Source organism: Phodopus roborovskii, unplaced genomic scaffold (assembly GCF_943737965.1).
Source record: "Phodopus roborovskii unplaced genomic scaffold, PHOROB, whole genome shotgun sequence".
NCBI lineage: Eukaryota > Metazoa > Chordata > Mammalia > Rodentia > Cricetidae > Phodopus > Phodopus roborovskii.
Genome location: NW_026126541.1, coordinates 22,378,504 through 22,384,503, shown reverse-complemented (window position 1 = coordinate 22,384,503; position 6,000 = coordinate 22,378,504).

Genomic DNA, 6,000 nt, shown 5'->3' with positions numbered 1-6,000 from the left:
TCTGTGGGTTTCTGCAGCCTGGTCTTGACCCCTTTGTTCATCACTTCTCCCTCTCTGCAACTGGGCTCCAGGAGTTAGGCTCAGTGTTTAGCTGTGGGTGTCTGCTTCTGCTTCCATCAGCTACTAGATGAAGGCACTATGATGTCATATAAAGTAGTTACCAATCTCATTGTCAGGGAAGGGCATTTAAGGTAGCCTCTCCACTATTGCTCAAATTGTTAGTTGGGGTCATCCTTGTAGGTCTCTGGACATTTCCCTAGTGCCAGTTTTCTCTTCAAACCTATAATGGCTCCCTCTTTTATTGTATCTCTTTTCTTGCTCTCCTCTATTTCTCCCCTGACTCGATCTTCCTGTCCCCCCATGTTCTCCTCTCCCCTACTCTTCTTCCTTTCTCTTTCTCCTACTCCCTCCCAGACACCCTAAACTCAGGTCTCGGATAGAAGGCCTGGGCAGTCTATGGGACCTCTGACAGTGGAACCAGGATGTATCCCTGGTGCACGAAAGGACTTCGGGAGCACATTCCCCATGGAGGGATACTCCCTTAGCCTAGAGACATGAGGGAGGGCCTAGGCCCTAACCCAAATGACTTAACAGATTTTGATGATCCTTCCTGAAAGGCCTCACCCTCCCTGGGTATTAGATGGGGAATGAGAGGAGCTGAGGTGGGGAGGGGGGAATGGGAGAATAGGAGGGAGAGGGAACTGGGATCAATATGTAAAATAAAAAAAAAAATTTAAAAAAAAAAGTTTAATCTGAGTTTCCAGTCCACTGGCCTCACTGGAAAAGTTCAGATCAGGGCCTTCGGTTCCAATTCTTGTTGGCATTGCCAGTGTGCCAGCTTGCCTACTCTGTCATTCTCTCTAGAGAACCCTGCCTGATGTAGTCCTCAAGGACTGAACCACTCTTGGTGTGCTAATGACAGTCTCCTCACACCAACTGAATAGCCACTGCTGGAAGTACTGGACCATGACATCCCATGCTCACAGCAGAGGGCTGGACCATGAAGTCCCATGCTCACAGCAGAGCGTGGAACAAGTCCCCCCTCTTCCTACAGCTTCTGGCTCTCCCGACAGAACCTAGGTAGTCCCCAAAAGTTCAGTGAGGTAGTGTGTGTGGACCTTTATTCCTCAGCACAGAGCAACTCCACAGACATCATCCTGGGACTTCATGGAAACACAGAGATTTGAGCCCCACCTCCACCAGCTGAACCAGAACTGTCTTCACAGGATTCCTAGACTCTTAAATACACACAGCCTTTGAGCAGCGCTGGCATAGAAGCCGCCCTGTTTTCCAGGATGGATGCTTAACTAAATGATTTGGTTTGGCTCCCTGATGGGACTCTAGCCAACTCTGAGCACGTAGACAAAACCAATAAGGAGATAGATGAATTTATAACTAGCTGATAGGTTACATTAATGGGACAGCACATAGTGAAACCGTAGTAAAGGCTCGCTGTGTACCAGACACTGGAGAGGGCTCACTGCATTTTAACTATCCAACCCTCCCATGAAACCTAAGAGGAAGAAACTTCTCATGTCTCCATTCTACAGTTGACAAAACTGAAGTTCAGAGATGTCAAGTGGCCTTCCCAAGGTCACACAGCCAATAAATAATTGAGTGAAGATTTAGATTCAGACACCCTGTCTATATAGTCATACTCTGCCCCTCTGAAGCATGGTTTTCATAATGCTATGTCGGTTGTATAAAACAAGTTCTCATGGGACAGAGGGAAGTTCTGGCTGAGAGAAAACCAGAAAGAAGGCAATTTTTGGAGAGCTCTCCGGAGGACAGTGGTACAAAACTAAAGCGCCTTCCAGGGGTGAGAAGACTGCTTATAATTAAGATGGAATGTCCCACCCAACCATGATTCTCCCTCTCCTCAGAATTCCTCATGCTAACCCACTTTCCTCCTGTTTACCGGTTCCTCCCAGTGTACAACATCATTCAGATCTCAGCCTGCTGAGCCCCCTGAGTTATAGTGAGTTTCCCTCCAGAACTCTCTCCTTCGCCAAAGGGTTTTCCTCACCACACCTGTACTAGCTCATAATGAAACTTATCATGAGAACACTCTCACCAAGGCAGGATCTGTGCCTGGCTCTATGCACCTGGGAACCTCTGGGGTCTAGCCCAGAATCTGGCACAAAGCCAGTATTCACAGGGGGAGACCACCTGTGGGTCTCAAGCATGACCACCTACCACTCCACTCGCCCCAGAGTCAGAAGTAGGTCTGAAGCAGAAAAACACAAACAGGAATGCAGCCCAGCCTGCAGATCCTGGATTGGTTCATTTCAACACATTATTAATTGGAAGCCACAATGAGCACAGACAGACAGCTGTTTGCAATCCTAATGGAGCTGATGACTCGTACAAGGTCGCACTGTTCTCCCCAAAGCATAAATTGGAAGAATAGATGGATGGTGGATTTAAAAGAAAAATGTGGGAACATTCCAAAAATCCTGTGGCTTCTCCAAGAATCAAGATCAATCCAGCTCTGGTTAAGGCTGAGCAGGGTAAACTGAAACACCAGGAATGTTAGCCCAGCAGGGTGAATTCTCCTGAATTATGTAAGAGATGGAACCAGGTTCTGCAAGCAAATTCCCTTTTCAATATGAAAGCCCTCTTTCAGAGGCTGGGTGCTGCTTTGATGAAGGATGAGTTTAGCGGTCAGGGAAAGGATCCATTGTAGCTCAGAGTCCTATTGTGCTTCCTAGAGAACAACTGCAGACCCTTTATCCCTGCTGTTTGACTTCCAACCTTTTTAAATGAAGACCTCTCTTTTCCAAATCAGGCTGTAATTCATCAAACCGGCAATTCTTCTCCCTGGCAACCGTTTTAGGTTCATCCGCTTGTTTACCAAGTCTCGGTTGTTCTTTCTAGCCCCAAATATAAACACTTCTACAACTGCGGAGGATTTCCAAATACAAGTGAGATTTCAGAACATGGCTCTTTCTTACAGAAAGATGTTATCAGACCCCAGCATACACAGACTGGCTCCTGCGAAAACAAACACACTCGAAACGGGAAATAGAGCTTTGGAAGAATCACAAATGTAGCTGTGGGTCTTCCTGGCGGAGGTTTCTCCCATCCCCAAACAACGCAAACTGGCTGCTCAAAGCAGCTCAATTCTCCTGCAGTTCCAGATTGCTCCAAAGAAGAGCAAGCAGAAGGGTTCCAGCGCAGGCTGTGGTTTGACTCAAAGTCAGGACTTCTGGACAAAGAACAAGCAGAATTACAGCAGCCATTGGGATGTCTGAGTTCTGCTTGCTCATTTGACATAATTTTAGGAAATCAGAGCACTCCGCAACACTGATTGACAACATCCCTGCCAAGCCCGAGGCCTCTAGAGCAAAATCGCTTCTCAGGGCAGCAGTAGTGGATACTTTTAATCCCAGCACTCAGAAGGCAGAAGCAGGCAGATCTCCGGATCTCTGTAAGTTTGAGGGCAGCCTGGTCTATCTATAGAGTGAGTTCCAAGACAGCCAGGGCTACACAGAAAAATCCTTTCTTGAATTTTTTTTTTTTTTTTTTAGAGAGAAATCACTTGTTTGTACCTCGACTTAGATTTCTGCTTCCTGGTCTTGTGAACTCAAGAGTGACAGGTTGGCATCTCCTCTTGAATGTGTATGGTCCATGTAATCTACCCGTGGGGAATGAGTTCAGCATCATTCTGGACTTCTCTAATGTATTCTAGCTCCAATTTTAACATTTAGGTAAGAATGACAGCCTGCTGGTGAGATTCACCGAACACTTGTGTGCACGGTGATACTGGTGGCCTTTTAAAAATTGAATTTCAGTTAATGAATGTGGATACAAAGTGCTCTGTTTTTCTGAGATTGCACCCAGGCAGCCCTTGCAGGGAATGGTGCCTATTCGTTGCATGTACATTTTCCTCAATAAGCCAACAACAAATACCAGGATGGAACACAAAAATAGAGAAGCAGAAACCCAGATTCGTAGTTTTTCCTTCTAAATTGGAAAATCTGGCCAAAGAGAGCAGAGAGTTCACTCCTGAGTGTAACCCCCAGTCAGCTCTGTGTGGATGTCACCTGTAGGCCAACAACAAATCCATACCCATCAATTGTCTCATCTGAAAGGTACAGGAACTATACTACCTCTTCCCCTATGTATGTTGATAATTAAACAGGTAAGTTATTACACAGGGCTCAGATGCATCCCTGAAATAGTCTAAGTACATAGTGATTATTATCTGAGTTTTGTTTTTGCCAATATTATCTTTATTATTACAAACCTTGATAAAAATCTGCATTTGCCTCCTTTCTTTCTAGTAAGACTTCTCAAAATGCAATACATGGTCCACATGGGAAGCCTACTGAAATAAAATTTGGATCCATTTAAAAAATTGAATTTCAGCTGGGCATGGTGGTGCAAACCTTTAATCCCAGCACTCAGGAGGCTGAGAAAGGCAGATCGCTGCTTGTTCAAGGCCAGCCTGGTCTACAGAGTGAGCTTCAGGACAGCCTAGGGCAACACAGAGAAATCCTAACTCAAAATTTTCTTTTTTCTTTTTAATTTCCCTATCTTTAGATATGCCGCCCTGCCTTTTACACACACCTGGTCCACTTCATAAACTGACACTATCTGCTGGCTCAAGAAGGCATTTGTGCTTTACTGTCCCAGTAGAGACTATTCTGAAAGTCTATGTCCTTCCTGGACTCCTTTTTTAAAAATCTAAAAAGTCACTTAAGGTGACTCAGAAACTATGCATTCTCTCAAGCAGCAGTGCCCCAGCTTCAAATATACTAGGCTTCTTGAAGTTTTGTTTGTTCTATGTTGTTTTCTTGGGGGGAGGTATTCATGCATGTGGAAACCAAATTCAAGTGTCATTCTGAATGCCATCTATCTTATTTTTGAACCTGACTCCATTGCCCTAGCCTTATCCATTAGCTTAGGCCTGCTGGCCAGTAAAATTGGGGAACTGCCTATCAGTGTCTCTACAACGATGGGATTACAAGTGCATGTGCCACGCCCAGCTGTTTTTCCTCAGTTTCTGGGCACTGAACTCAAGACCTGATGCTTACGAGGCAAATACTTTACTGACAGGGCTATTTCTCCAGCCTGATTTCTTGAGGGTATTGTTGGTTTTTGTTTTATCTTTGTATGTTGGAGGAGGTAGGTATGAGGGTGTTTAATAAGGGTGGGTGTGGGTGTGTGCATTCTAGTGTGTAAGTCCAGGTGTGCCAGTGCCACGGCATGCTTATGAAGGACAGAGAACAAATCTAACCCTCAAACTTAACCCTAACCCTAACCTCAACCCTAACCTCAATCCTAACCTCAACCCTACCCTCAACCTTAACCCTAACCCTAACCTCAACCCTACCCTCAACCTTAACCCTAACCCTAACCCCAACCCTAACCCTAACCTTAACCCTAACCTCAACCCTAACCCTAACCCCAACCCTAACCCTAACCAAAACCTCAACCTCAATCCTAACCTTAAACTCAACCTTAACCCTAACCTCAACCCTAACCTTAACTTCAACCCTAACCCTAACCTCAATCCTAACCCTAACCCTTCCCCCTTGCTTGAGACAGGGTTTCTTTGTTTTCTTTCTGTGTATATGATATCCTAGCTGGCCATGCAAGCATCAGGGGAATTTCCTGACTCTGTCTTCCATCTTGTCATAAGAGCACTGGGATTCTATATTCTAGGGCTTTTGGTACACTAAGCATTCTGCATACTACCAAAAGAGAAATTCAAACATCAAGATGGCCACAAACTCTTTGATCTACATTCTGGTCCTGCCTGCAAGATGTGCTAGTACAATAGTGACAAAGCTTGTGGGAGTTAACCCATCAATATCTGATGTGACATAAAGGCCACTCTACAAGATGAAACCAATACTCAATACTGATCAGATGACCAAGAGCCAGAGACTAGAGACTTTTACCTAGGATAAAAACAAACACTTCTGGTCTAAACACAAGAAAAAATGGAGTAATAAAATAACTCCTGTTGATATTCTGCTAAACTCATGGGTC